The 14,722-nt window shown below is 45.4% G+C and overlaps 1 protein-coding gene across 2 annotated transcripts in view; it reads left to right on the forward strand.

The window, feature by feature from the left end:
• SCAF8 (SR-related CTD associated factor 8) overlaps positions 1-7,503 on the forward strand; it is a 162,150-nt gene extending 154,647 nt beyond the window's left edge. For both annotated transcript variants that reach the window (XR_013332982.1, XM_077755093.1), the window contains one exon: positions 6,377-7,503. The gene's annotated coding sequence lies outside the window, so the exon portion shown is untranslated. The remainder of the gene's footprint in view (positions 1-6,376) is intronic.
• The last annotated feature ends 7,219 nt before the right edge of the window (positions 7,504-14,722 follow it).

The raw sequence follows: 14,722 nt of genomic DNA on the forward strand, positions 1-14,722 counted from the left end.
ATTTGAACGGATCAAATTGTATCATGTGACCATCATGTGACAGTGTCTGTTCTTAGAAACCCAAACCTTTGAACCTTTAAGCTGGAAGGAGAGCTGCCTAAAGCAAGCTCCCAGATGCAAAATTCACCAGCACTTAGCATCAGCCCCTAGCCTGGCGGCGTCCGTGCAGTTGAGGTGATTTACTACCACAGGAAAGACAGTCTCAGGAGCTGGTTTTTATTACAGAAGGTCAAGATGACTGAAGGGCAGCCAGGAGACTGTTAGACTTGCAGGATGGCTTTCATTCCTTCTGCCCTTCCCTGAGGAGCCATTGAGAAGCCCTGTGTCAAGGAGCGGGGACCTTTCACAACAGCAGAGCAAGACCTCGGCTTGGCTTGCGTGGGGCCTGCAGTCGGCTCCCCCGTCCCCGTAAACTCGGCAGTCTGTCTTAAGGTTATAGGATGGTGCCTTTGATAACTTGCTCTTTTCCCCTTTCTCTTTGTTCTTCTGGTCTTCTTCACCCACCCAAGTGCAAGGTGTCAGGGTGTCAAAGTGCAGACTTATCAGGTCATCTGTGAAATGTTAACAGAGATTCTTTGTTTTCCTTTTATCTCAACAAGGGAATACAATTTGAAATTTTATACATATATATACTGATTCCTAGTTACTTGCGGTGATTCTCTCCTGCAAGCAAACAGGAGTGGCCCTGAGAGAGAGAGAGGCGGCTGAGAAGTGACGAGGAAGGAGGGGGTGGTTTGGATGTTGGGGGAGGGTGGAGAAGGGAAGGATTCTGACTCCATAATGACCAGAGTGTGTGGCCCGTGGGATCACTGACGCCCTGATCCATGCCGGAAGTTCAGGGGCTCTGGGCCTTTCGTACCCTTTTTCCGTCTGTCACAGAGCGGCTCAGAGTCAAGGATAGGAGGGAGAAGATGATGATGGGAGCCCAGCCCTCCCAGGGGCAGGGACCTAGGGAGGCTGGTGATGGGGTCTTAGCCACTCCAGAAGGACTTACAGAGGAGGCAGCCGTCAGCACGTGTTCAGGGCTGACTAAGCACTCTCAAGGTGGAGACGAGAGGGAGCGGCATGCCAGGCAGAGGCAATGAGAAACCGCAGCCTCGCTCCTGGGACCTAACAATGGACGGAGCTTCTCTGCTCTCCCCTGTGTCACCAGGGCTCCCTGAGAATACGGGTGCCCGAGGAAGAATCCACGTCCTCCCTGCCTCCTCTGCGATAGACACTTTGCACACAGCCCCTCCCTAAATCCCTACGGTTAGCCTCCGTGCCGGGATTAATCCCCTTTTACACTTGTGCAAACTCACAGTAACCCAAGAACTGCCCACCTGATAAAAAGCAGAATCAGAGATGCGAGGCTGCTGAGTAAGTTCCAGCATGTTCCCTTTAACCAGTGTGCCGACCTGCTTCTCCGTAAACGAGCTTTCCTGCCACACCCCGTGGCCCCCTCCCCCCAGCTCACATGACAGTGGACTTCACCTCTGGAAACAGCTCTGTCTGTGATGGTCCGGAAGTCTGTTATATTTGGATCACTCAAAAGTCCATGTTACATTTCAGTCATTTATGCCAAATGGCATAATTTTCCAGGATATTATATCTGAGATATTTGAATTAAATGAGTATGGGACATTATATATACAGCGTTATAGAGAACAAGAAATCAGAACATCATCTAGACTCCCAGTCTTCGTGTGGACCTTAGACAAATGGGAGACCTCTGAGCTTTGGTTTGTTAATGTTTAGAATGAGAATTTTGTGCCCTGCAATTCCTCAGCTCTGTTTTAGCCTTAATATAATGATTCTCTCTGCTATGTTGGAATGAAGAATGCACAAAGACTGTACGCACGATACATGTGTGTACATGACATAGGGAAGAACACGTGATCTCAGTTTAATGAAGGAGCCCGGGGTATCCCCCGTCATAAAAATAAACTTCCCTAATAGGGAATAACTGCCTTTATTTTATTTTAATTATTCTTACACTCGGTACTTGGAACGACTAGACTTCATACTGTTCTAATCTAATGGGACACCGCTCCACACATTGTAAGTAGGTTTTAACTACAGAACAATGAAACATTAGCAAATGATGTTAGAACATGTCTGCACACACTGATACTTTCAGATCTGTGCCAGCCATCCTGCTCCCATATGGGCTGACCAGAAGGATGAGCTGGACCAGGCAGATTGGGGTCTGGCATCCATGGATAACTCTGGCACTTTCCTTTCGACGAGGCAGGGCAGGCTGGCTGAGGCTTGGATCTGGAAGTCTGTTTGCAAGGACCTAGTTTTCTTGGTACTGCTCCATCACCTCCTTAGTTAGCCCACTGGTGATGAATCCAATGCCTTCGTGCCAGAACAGATCACACTCTGGGCAGGTTTTTCTGTGGCTGGCTTCATAATCTCACACCTCCTCCTTTTATAAGAGAACGGGGAGAGGAAGGCAGTGAATTCTGGTCGGTTACCTTTTCTGATCACTGGCAGCTCTGATGAGACTTCTGCTGGGGAGGAAAGGAAGGAGAGTAATTAAAAAGGGGGTCAGAGCCTCTCTGTAGATTCTCTTTCTCCATTGTAATTTAGAAACGATTCTTCAGGCTTTAGGCAGTTTCCAGCCTGCTGATTTGGAGATGTTTACTTTACGGGGATAAAATGTGAAATAGACCATGAAGCCTTTCCAGGGGAACTGAAGTTAATGTCTATTTCTCCATGCAGCCGGCTTCCCTCTGGTGGGCAATCTGTGGAGATACTCTGCCTGGTCCTTCCTCCTTCCCTCCTCTGCGACCCCCATAATTGACCTGGAAGCCTGGCTACTGTTTCTAGAACAGGGTTTTTGCAAGTAGGAAAAGATACAGCTGTTTGGGAAGCGGATGTGCCTCCCCTGCTGTCCTGGTCACCGCCAGCCCCTCCTCAGCAGTCCTATATGGGGGTCACAATGTTGGCACATCTGGGGCTCAGATATCTGGGGCGCAGCAGCTTGTGAGAGGAAAGGCATAAAATTCTTGGGGTCAGGCACACCTAGCTTGAGGTCTGTCTCTGCCACCCTGGAGCTGTGTTATCTTGGCCAGATAGTGTCATTAATTCATTCATTAAAGGGGTCATGTAACCTCTCTGAACCTTATTTCTCTGGTGTGCAGCGCAGGATTAACGAAACTATCTGCTTTGCAGGGCTGTTTGCACAGACTGAGAGAGCCATGTGTGTAAATTACCCAGAGCCAGCGCGCGCGCGCGCACACACACGCCCCCAGTGAGTTACATCTGTATGAGGACACCTCTATGTCCATTTGCCTTTATTATGCATTTCAATAGCTGCATTTCAAAATTAAATTGCAGCAAATAATGGCAACTTGAACTGCAGAAAACTGGTTCTAGAACTTCTACAGTTGCCTTCAACTATTATGCTCACCTCCAGGCACAGCTGTGTCTCAGTTTATTTATTAAAAAAAAAAAAAAAAAAAAGTCAGGCACCTGTGTGGCTCAGTCGGTTAAGCGTCCAACTTCAGCTCAGGTCATGATCTCACAGTTCGTGGGTTCGAGCCCCACATCAGGCTCTGTGCTGACAGCTCAGAGCTTGGAGCCTGCTTCCGATTCTGTGTCTCCGTCTCTCTCTGTCTCTCTCCCATTTGTGCGCGCTCTCTCTCTCTCAAAAGTAAATAACATTAAAAAAATTAAAATAAAAAGTCCTCTTGCGTGCCATGTTCTCATTCACCAGTCGGCGCTTTGACCTCCTGCTCTTTCCTGGGAAATCGCAGCCATTATTGTGGGGCAGAGTGACGCACCCGGGCAACCGGTAACGAAGATGCGCGGGCTCTTATTTAAGGAGTTTGGAGTAGGCTACCTGTGCGGAGCGGAGCGTCTGCTCCGGGCCACACCTGTGGAGCAGCTGGGCGTCTTTTTTGGTCACGAGGCTTGAGACGCAGCAGCTTCCGCTGGGCCCCCCCCGGCCTAACGAGGGAGCTGCCCCGCGCGCGTGCACGCTGGGCTCAGGGGCCCGGAATGCAGGGTGCGCGCAAACAGCACGCGCGGCGAACGCCAAGGGCAGGAGCTCGTAGCGCCCCCGCGGCTCCGAGCGCCCGCCCTGCTCCTGGCCGCGTGACACCCGGCAAGGCGCTCGTCCAAACCCCAGCCCGAGCCTCCCTTACATCGCGGACACGGTTCTGTTTTGCGAGGTAGAGCTTCATAAGGCACTTAATATGTGAGGGGGAATGGGAGCAGAAGAGATGAATGATAATAATAAATAATGAATTTATTGATGGGCAGTGTTACCTGCGCGTAGAGACACCACGTAGAAAAAGATGGAGCGCTGCCGGGGGAATCGGGACCCGGTTTACGTTCCCACTCGGTGGCTCGGCCCCTCGCACACCCGTGTAACTCTGGACAAGCCGCCTAGGCCCTTAGATCTCTGCTGCTACACGTGGAGGCTGGGCCCCCTGTTACAAGAACCAGCGGTTCATAACTGTGAAGGCACCTTGACAACCGCAGCAGGCTCCAAATACAAGCCGTGTGACCATTATCTCCACCTCTGAATCGTTTGCACCAGTGCTTGATGTTTACCTTTTATTCTCCACCCTCTTCAGCGATGGTCATTCTCCATGCTCTGATAGCGATTCCATCAGGGACTGAGGACACACACACACACACACACACACACACCCGAAATCCACCAGCCCAGCCAGAATTTGTGCCAGAATTCCATAATAAGTTTTCTTCCTCTTTGTTTATTTAAAATGTATTTGTCAAGACAGAAATACTTACTTCTCTTGCTTGGCAACAGAAGACACGGAAATGTAGTCTGTGTTGGTGTGTATGTACGTGTGTTAGTAGATCATTCTTGTATGTCCCCGCCCTACGATTCGAGTAAATTTGTGTCTTTTTCCTTTTATTCCCCAGTATGGTCTCCGTGCCTTTTACCGCTTGGTGGCTGATTTGCTCTGGACAGCAAGCCTATCCTGGCAAATCTTACCCAGATTTAAGGAAATGGCTGTTACTTTAGTGCCTGCTGTAGCTCCGGATAGTCAAAATGACTGAGCGTATTTTCATTACCGTTTTCTCTTGAGTAGCTTTTAAGTCAGCATTTGAAGGATAAACGCGTTAGCAAAATACTTAGAATAATCTGAAGTGACAGATACCTTGGTGCCTATTTGGTTTTGTGTGAATCGTTCACACACTTCACAACGCTGTGTCTGCCCTTATGCCAAACACACAATAGAAAGATGAAAAATTTATTCCTCACTTTTCTTAGCACACGTAACAACCAGGATGCCTTCAAAAATAAACATAATAATCTGATATAAATAAATGGTTGTTTACCATCATCTAAGTTTTACCAGCCACAGAGGCATAAAGATCAAATCATAATTGCTAAATACAGTCTTTCAACTACTGACACGTATCATTTTGTTACTAATGGGAACTAAATGCCTGAAGTTGCCAAATATTTAACCTACTTCCTGGTTGTACCTATGGCATCTCTGAGAGTTCCGTTAAACTTTCCAGTCCCAGTTCATTATCATTTTAAAGAACTACGGGGAGGTAATTTGGCATAGTGGTTGAAAGCATCAGTTTTAGGGTCAGACTTCCTGTGTCAAGATCCCACCTCTGCAACGTGTACCCCAGTAAAATTACCAGTTATAACTACTTAAACGCACCCAACTCAATGAGTTTTATGGCTGTGCAGTATGTTCTTACCAAAGGCTTCTGTGCTATACTTTTCAATGTGGTTTTCAGCTTTTATACAATTATTTCTTAATTTAAGAAAACCAGCAGATCACTCCCCAAGACACTTCTTAGATCTTAAGACATCAAAAGATGGGGAAATGTATATGTTCAGAAGTTGACACCCATATAGCTTACTCACATTATCACTTACGAATTTAATTGATTTCATACACTAACAAATACTTTGAGACTTCTTTAAGGTCTGACCATTGCCACACACTGAAAAGGTTATACCTGGTCATGGTCTGTGTGGAGCAGGGCTGCATGAACCCATTCATGTGGTTGGATTGGCCTTTTTTTTAGAACTCGCCCATTGAGGTCTTCTTAGTCTATATGTGAAGGAACGAAGGCCGGGCAAGGTTAGGTGACCCAGTTACTGGCGGAATCGCGTCTGGAGCCTGGGCATACTCACTTCCAGGACGGGGGCGGGGGTCTCTCCTGAGCAATTCCAGTGTGAGGAGAGAGATGAACACTGCATACTCTCGTTCTTCCTGGTCTCCTGGGAAGAAGACATGGCGTTATAAAGCACAGAAATTCATCAAACATTGAAACATTTGCTGTTGTGTTGACACCATCTCTTCCTTAGGAATTATCTTGGAAAAAAAAAACTAGGAAAAAGTTATTCCATTGACCAGTGATGACCAGTTATTGTTCCTTTTGTCAACAGGCAAGATGATGAATGACGTTCTGGCAGCTTCCTGTGTCCCAGGCCTTGTAGAAATAAATGAGACGTGCTTCAAAGTTCTAATGTGCACCACATCGGATCTTGTTTAAGGAAGCGTTTAAAGGAACCCACCGTTACCTATTGAGAAGGCTCTGTGCTCTCAGACATTGTTTCTGATTGAATCCACAGGTTGCAAGCATGCCTCCCTGTATTACCTGTTGGAACAGGTTTAATTTTATAAATTTTAAACACAAACTCTGTGAGTTTCCAGTTCATAATTGTTCTTTTTGAGGATGCACTCAGATGAACAATGTTGCATCTGTAAGAGATATGCACTTCCACAGGACCAGAATTGACTGGAATATATAAATGGCAACAACCTCCAACTATAGCGTCATCCAGGACCGGTGATGGAGAGGGCAGATTGCAAGGAAACCCTTCTGGGGGGGGGCGGGGGGGAAGTCATCTTGTGTTGGAACTACAGATTGTTAGAACCCTAGCTTTAGTAAACCACGGCTTTTTTCGTGAACACAACACGCATAGACTGTAGTTCTTGACTGGTGACTTTAGTCCATCATTAGTGATCTCCTCGAACACTGGCAAACACTGAAAGTCTTCGGCTTTCATTGAAAGACCAGTGCAGCTTTGAGGAAATCCAGGGTTCAATGTAGTCTTCCGGGTATTTCATTCCAACCCGTTGTTACAAACAGCAGGTACCCGGGTGGTAGAAGAGAAGCCTAGTGGGAGAAGAAGGAAATGACAATGAATGGGCATATTACATCATATTGTAAACATACTTTATAAGTACATTTCTTATTAGCTTCTTATTCAGGCAGAGATTATAAAAGTTTGCTGCAAGTACCAGACCAGGATTTGTGTTTTGGAAATGATCAGTGTTCACGATACCTGCAGGGAAAACAACAACAGTAACAGCAACAGCAACTCAAATAAGAGCACTCTTTACACCTAAAAGAATATTTTTATCATTCTTTGATTTGTTTTGGCTCTGTCACAAATTAAAGTGCTTGGAATACAGTAGTCTGTGGTCTCTTGACACTTAATCAGTGAGAACCTACCACTTTCACAGTATGCTGTCACTTTGGACATTCATAATAAAAACTGAAACTCGTTTTCGTTGTTAGTCATTTACTTTGCCTTGGAGCTCAGCGCATCTTTCGCGGTTCCTCTTTGCCTAGCAGCCAAGCCCTTTGTCTCGCCCTGTGTCTAGACAGAGAGGTGTATACACGGTTTGGGTCTTTCACAGTTTCTTACACCAGACTGTTGGCGATTTCTAGATTTAACAACCACCCTTTGTTATTTTTTGGAAAGGCTGAGCTATTTACGAGTGCCAAGGTGGTTTTGATTATGCATTCTACAACACGGCTTTGGAGATCACTCCTCCCTAGGAATATTACTCCTTTGCTTTCTTCAGTTTCTGACTGTACTATGCTTTCTGTTACATTGATTATCATAGAAATACATTTTGATTATATTTTCTAGTAAATACGTAGAAAATTGGAGAAGGCTGTGGGTAATTTAGCCACAGCTATAGGCTTTTCGATCGCATCTGTTTTGTTTGACTCCCTGCCCAGTGTTGCAGAGTATATTTTTCTGTATTCCACAATATTCTAGTAAGAAATTTTTAAACTCCAAAGAAATCCAAACATGAGAGCCTATTCAGAAAGCTTAGAACTTGCTTGCCTCTAAATTTGATATGGAAATAAGTAAAGATCCCTTTCCTTCTAGGAAAGGTGCAACTGGCAGATACGCCACATTATCTGGCTCCCTGTCCCCACCCCACCTGCTCCCCCCAAAAGGAGCAGCCTGGATTTGGGGATTCGTGTGGACATTCTAATGCATATATAAGCAAAAGGATTTTGGAACTCTTAAAGAAGAGAAAAAAATGAATAAATAGATGGTTCTGGGGTTCTTTTCTGTGGATGGGGTGGGAGGAGAAAGTAAGATAGCAAACAAAATTAAAAAAAAAAAAAAAAAAGACCGTTCCTTCAGAACCAAGTTCACACGCAGTCTTAGCGCTTAGCTGGAGGTATACGATCAAGGCAATCTTTTTAAACTCCCACGAGGCACCGTAACAAGGGCAGAGGTTCATGCTTTTGTTCCCTGGATGAATTCCCTTCTCCAAAGCCTCCACCGCCCTCTGCCTGAGCATCTGGACCAGCTCTCTGTGAATCAGCGTGAATATTTAACACTCCACCCTCCCTCCCTTCCTTCTGTATGCAGCAAAGGAAAGCTTTAAAAAAAACTTTTTTTGAACTAGATTTTAAAATAGTGTTAGGTGACTTTGACAAACTGAAGCTATTTGGTGTTTACACAATTAGAAAGAATCGTTGATGTGAGTTGTTTGGTTTATAAGTAAACGCTGGCCTTTTCCTTGAATTCTAATACCAAGATCTCATTCAAATAAGATGGTTTCAAGCAATTCCTCTGTGGTTAATAAATTCTTCAGAGAGGGGAGGAAAAAACCCGTAACATCTGTTTCAGAATGGTCTCTGCACAGAAATTGCACGTGGATGATTACTTTTATCAAAAGCAATTTGTGTTTTAAATGATTTAAGAATACAAGCAGTTAAGAAAGTGGGTGAGTTTGATGCTTTAGAAGAAAGCCTCTTTCCATTCATTATGAGTAATTTTCCTAAACCCATGATTTCTTGATCCAATTTTTTAAATTGGGGAATATTCCACACTATTGTGGTTGGCATCAAATCACATCATTTTTATAGCGGGGCTTTCAGAGGGTCACTTAAAGATTACCAGGAGGGGAGCCTACTGAAGTGCTTAGACTTGGTCTTATTTATTGTCTCAAAGGTACTTACTGTACCTTTTAGTATCTATGAGAAACCTTATGTTTACTTCTCTTATTTCTTCTGAGATACACATCTCTTTCAAAGCATTTTTAAATTTTTTCTAATGTTTATATATTTTTGAGAGAAAGAGAGAGCACGAGCAGGGAAGGGGCAGAGAGAGAGGGCGACATAGCATTGGAAACAGGCTCCAGGCTCTGAGCTGTTAGTACAGAGCTCGACATGGGGCTTGAGCCATGAGATCATGACCTGAGCCAAAATCATATGCTTAACCGACTGAGCCACCCAGGCGCCCCAAAAGCGTTTTTAAAATTCTCATAGAAAAAGACTTTACCTGTGGGCAGTAAGGAAATAAAATGAAGCTCATTTTCACACATTCTTGTGTTATTCCAAAAATAAATTATTTTTTAATCTACAAATATACAAACAGATCAAATGACTCTTACTATAGACAGCTTAGAAAAGAAGATTATAAGCCAGGAAGATATACAGATATAGAGACAGAGATAGAGATAGAGACAGAGATAGAGATAGAGATAGAGATAGAAATAGATACAGATATGTTTTATTATCTAAACTTTTTTAATATACAAGCTCAAACATGGAAGTCAAACATATTTTCTAAGAAGATATTATGTACAATATTAATACAAATTTTAAAATCCACCAAAGGATCCATATTTCTAGAAATAAATGTGGCTTTCAGATGGCTAAGACTGTCAGTATGCACAATTGAGAAGGAACTTGAATGCGCTTTTATAAGTTTTGCCTGGGTGATCATGGGTGAGGGGAAGACGGTTATTGAATGGAAGGAATTCCTATTCAGATTTTTCAAAATTTTCTTATGAAGACTGAGTCAAATTCTTGTTTGAGATGACCTTAAAGGACCCTTCGTGAGGAGTTGCATTAATATTTAAAAGTACCATCCCCCATCCCCCATCCCCCACCATGTCAAGCAGGGTCAGTAAAGAGCCCCGGCTAACGGACAGCCATTGGCACCCCCACTCTCATTACATTATTCCCATCCTTTTATTACTGACGGAGAAAGGAAAAAAGCTAATGAAGAAAAGGAAGTCCTTTTTGCCAGAAATGTCCACGTTCTACGAGTTTTGTTTTGCCTGTGTAGATGTAAGCCTCCACACGTGCACACACTCCGTGGGCCTGGAGGCCATAGCACAGTGATCAGAATCCACTCAGCTCACAGAGAAGCAGAACTTCCAAAGATGTGGTCATCTGGGGAGACCACGGGGAAGGACAGGCCAGCCTGGGGCTCTGCGACAAGAGCTGGGGCGCTCCCCGCCCAGAAAGTGAGCACCAGCCCCAGGTTGAGGCCCGCATCTCTGCCGGGGAGGCCTGGCCACACCGCGGCCCCATTTCTTTCCCACCTTTTGGCTTTTTTATCGGAATATTGCACTTTTGTCTTCAAATACCAACATTCCTTCGTTCATCCAACATGTACTTATGTAGCACTTACAAAATGCCGGGTGCTGTGTTGGACCAGAGGTGGGGTGACAAATTAAAACGGTGTCTGTGCGTATCATCAGGATCTGCATATTCAGAAGGAGGACGGGTGCGTCACATATTAGACAGGACACGAAAGCAAGGGAGGCTCACACGGGCAGATAGAAACCACATGCTTCCCTAAAAATGACTAGGTCATTAGCTCAACTTTCCACTGTAGAAAATAGTTTCTGTTTCTTTTTTTTTTTTTTTTTTTCTGTTTTCTAGCCAGTAACAAGTTTATTGTTCATTTGGTTTTCGGAATCTTTCATATTTTCGTGCATTAGTCACACACTCCTGTTCAAAAGTACGGTGTTCCCAAGGACTTACCCGATTCCAGTGGCCTAGCAGCAACATTCCATGGGCCAAGATTCCACAAATATGTTCCCAGTGGGCCTCGTAGATTCCAGACAGGATCCCGCCTTTTTCTAGATCCCTGAACATTAGTGAGGAGGCAAGTACCACCACCCACTGCATTAAATTCAACATGAGATGTGACAAGTTCCAAATGTAAGTGGAAAAACTCCTTTCAAGCACAATGATTTTGACTTTAGAGTCTTTGGAACATTCTAAATAGAAGACCAGATGCCATGTCTACTATCAAAACACTAGAATTCAGAGTTTCTTGGGAGATCTCTTTAAATTTTTTCTAGAAAAACTACACTTGGGTCACCTGGGTAGCTCAGTTGGTTAAGCATCTGACTCTTGATTTTGGCTCAGGTTATGATCCCAGGGTTGTGAGATTGAGCCCCGCATTGGACTCTGTGCTGGACGTGGAGTCTACTTAAGATTCTCTCTCTCCCTCTTTCTCTGTCCCTCCCCTGCTCACACTCATGAACTCTCTCTCTTTAAAAAAAAACAAAACAAACCAACACTATACCTACTGGAACAAGGACAGACAATAATGAGAGAGTGGGGGGAAATATATAGGTTACGCTTGGCCCACATTTTCTCTGAAGCGAGTGTGCATTTCCTGGATGCACCTTAGCAGCACACAAACAAGGTTAGTTTCCATAGATCCCGGCCACAGGAAAACAGATACATAGAAGTAGGGTTGACTTCATGTTTTTGGTCTAGTTATATCGTGGTTAGATATATTACCACTAAGTACAAAAGAGGAAAACAAAACCAATAGAAAACCAGTAAGTTGTAGATTTCATTCATCATTGGCTCCTATCTTTTATCTGAAGCACAAAGATCCATCAGATCTAAGTACAAGAATTCACCTAACTGGAGTATAAGACTTGTGATACGCTTTGGAAATTCTAGCGTTTCCATTCAGTGACGAACACTAGGCCCTTGCAGGCAATACGTGTATTAACTAGGGCAAGTGAATGACCACCACTGAATCATTTGCTAATTATCCTTTCTTGGACTTGCACCAAGACTTGGCAGTAATGTTCCATGTGGCCAAAATTTTACTTAGAGTCCAACCAAAAGCAGTAATCCCTCAGTACACTTGACCATCAAACTTTTCAAATTAAGTTTCCACAAGATAACATCCCAATAAACTCTCATTTCTAGCATAGTAGATGACCGAGGCTTCTTCAACAAGCTTCCAGGGTTTAAGGAATTTGAATATGTTTCGTAAATGCATGAAAACAAGTGCTCTTCTGGATAGAACCCTACCAGTCTTTGCTGTTGCAAAAGGGCCATGAGAAGGCTCGCGTACTGGCCCGGGTCTGGCGGGTGTGAGCAGTGCCAGCCACAGATCCTGGTGCATAATATTTTATTATAAATAGACACCAAAGAAACTGTCACTCTCCCTCAAAAATGGGGCAAAAGAAACCCCACCTAATAGGAGAGCTCTGCTCAGTATATTTCAGTTCATCCCTTAAAACTGAGTTGCTGGGGTGCCTGGGGGGCTCAGTCGGTGAAATGTCCAGTTTCGGCTCAGATCATGATTTCATGGTTGGTGAGTTCAAGCCCTGCATCTGGGAGCCCACTTTAGATCCTCTGTCCCCCACTCTCTCTCTGCCCCTCCCTGCTCCTTCTCTCTCTCTCAAAAATAAACATTTAACCCCTCCCCCGCCATGAAGCTGCTAGAAACCAGCACCCCATTTGAATTATCTACTCTCACATCAGGGAAGTTACTTCTCATCAAGTTTCTTCCACTGTTCATAGAGAAACCAGATTCCTTCATTCGTATGCGCCTCTTCAGCCAGTCTTAGCACATTCTTCAATCTGCTTCCTTTTCATTCCTTTCTCTTGAGTTGCACTTGGGTTATTTGGAGAGTGTTTGCAGCAGAAGATGCTTCCAAACCCTTCACGGTGGTGCCCCAGTTGGCTCGCATGTTAGAAGCCTGTGGCTAGCTTCAAAACAATACCGATGCCTGTGTCCCTTCCTGAAAGATGGCAATTTCTGGGTGTGTCCTGGGCGTTGGGAGTTTTAAAAGATTCCCTGGGGGGCGGGGCAGAAGGATCCTAATGTGCGGACTGAGTCTGGGCGCTGCTGGGCCAAGGAAGGGAAGGAAAGAAGCGATAAGCCTGGGCCTGAGGCCTAGCTCTGCCTCCTGTTAGCTGCGTGGAGGGGGTGCGTTATGTGATCTCCCTGAGCCCCAGTTTCCTCATCTGTAGAGTGGAGACAATCACGCGGGCAGCTTTCTGGTCCGGTCATGAAAATACCGTTTACATTAACCGATTAGTGACAGCCGTGGAATGCACTTGGCACAGGAAATCGTGGCTGGCATGATTTATCCCCAGGGTGGAATCAAGTTTAATCGTTCCCAAGGCTTGGACACACATTGAGGATGATGAAGTGATGTCAGCTTAATGAGAGTGAAAAGGAGCGGGTTGGCAGCCAGGCTCACTGCCACAGGGGAGGCTCCCCCACCCCCAACCCCACAACTGAATTGTTCATCACTTGCTAGCCTGTTGGAAAGAATGATATAACCTTAGACTGAGAGATAAGGCTTTTGTGTTCGTCTGTTTTCCCAGGATGGGGGGAGACTGCCCGGGGCTCTGGGAGCAGGATCTGTCTGGCAGATCAATCTGAGGAAATCTGGGAAGTGGACACTTTTGAGAGGCCAGCTTGACTCCCTGAGTTGATGGCACATTTGCAGGTGGCTCCTGGCCACAGCCCTAGTCACCTCCGTAAGGACGGGGTGGCGCTGTCACCGGCTCCCCACTCCTCACCTATCTTTGGTGGTCGCCCATTAGAGTCAGACACCTGATTGTATTTTTAACCTAGTAAGTCTCTCTAGTCGTTATTTGTTGCCTTGCATTCATCTGAAATAAGTGAAAATTAACTTCACTTTTAAAAAGAACTGGGGCACCTGGGTGGCTCGGTTGAGCATCTGACTCTTGATTTCAGCTTATGTCGTGATCCCAGGGTTGTGAGATGGAGCCCCGTGTCGGGAGCCTGCTTGAGACTCTCTCTCTCCTCTCCCTCTGCCCTTCACCCGCTTGTACTCGCTCTCCATCTCAAAAAACAAAACAAAAGAAACAAAAACAAAACCCACAAACACAGTGCTTGTTGGGATGAAAGTGATTCCTGCTTGCAGACACTTTGGAGTAGGAGAGAAAGTCTATCTCATTCTGCCTAGTGTAACCCTGGGGAAGTGTCTTCTGCAGGGGAAGAGAGGGGAGGTTAATAGTGTGCCTTCCCTCACTGATAGGACCCTGGAAAGGTGGAGTGTCAGAGCTGAAAGGCACCTGAACCCCAGGGTTCCTAGCTGTGAACGCGCTGAACTTTATGCCAGATTTTAGGCATATTGAAATGTGTCTTTGGCAAGGGCCATAGCTTTACATCAGATTTGCAAAGAGCTTGGTAATCCTCCAATACTTAAGAACCAGTTTTATTAAGGAGACTCATATGAAGGAAGCTTGAAAGCCACCGAGGCAGAGAGGAGCACAATGGAATAGAGCTCAGGTGGCCACTCTGTGCTGCGGCCCCCGCCCCCAGCCCCCAGCTTCATTGCATGTCTGAAGCAGCAAAGGTGGGTCGGGGACGTTTAAGCCCCAGGTTCAACTCATCCAGCCTAGATCACAGCCCAGGTCAGTGCTGATGGGGGGGGTGGGGGGGGTG

The sequence above is a fragment of the Crocuta crocuta genome, unplaced genomic scaffold, assembly GCF_008692635.1.
Source record: "Crocuta crocuta isolate KB4526 unplaced genomic scaffold, BGI_CrCroc_1.0 scaffold11, whole genome shotgun sequence".
NCBI lineage: Eukaryota > Metazoa > Chordata > Mammalia > Carnivora > Hyaenidae > Crocuta > Crocuta crocuta.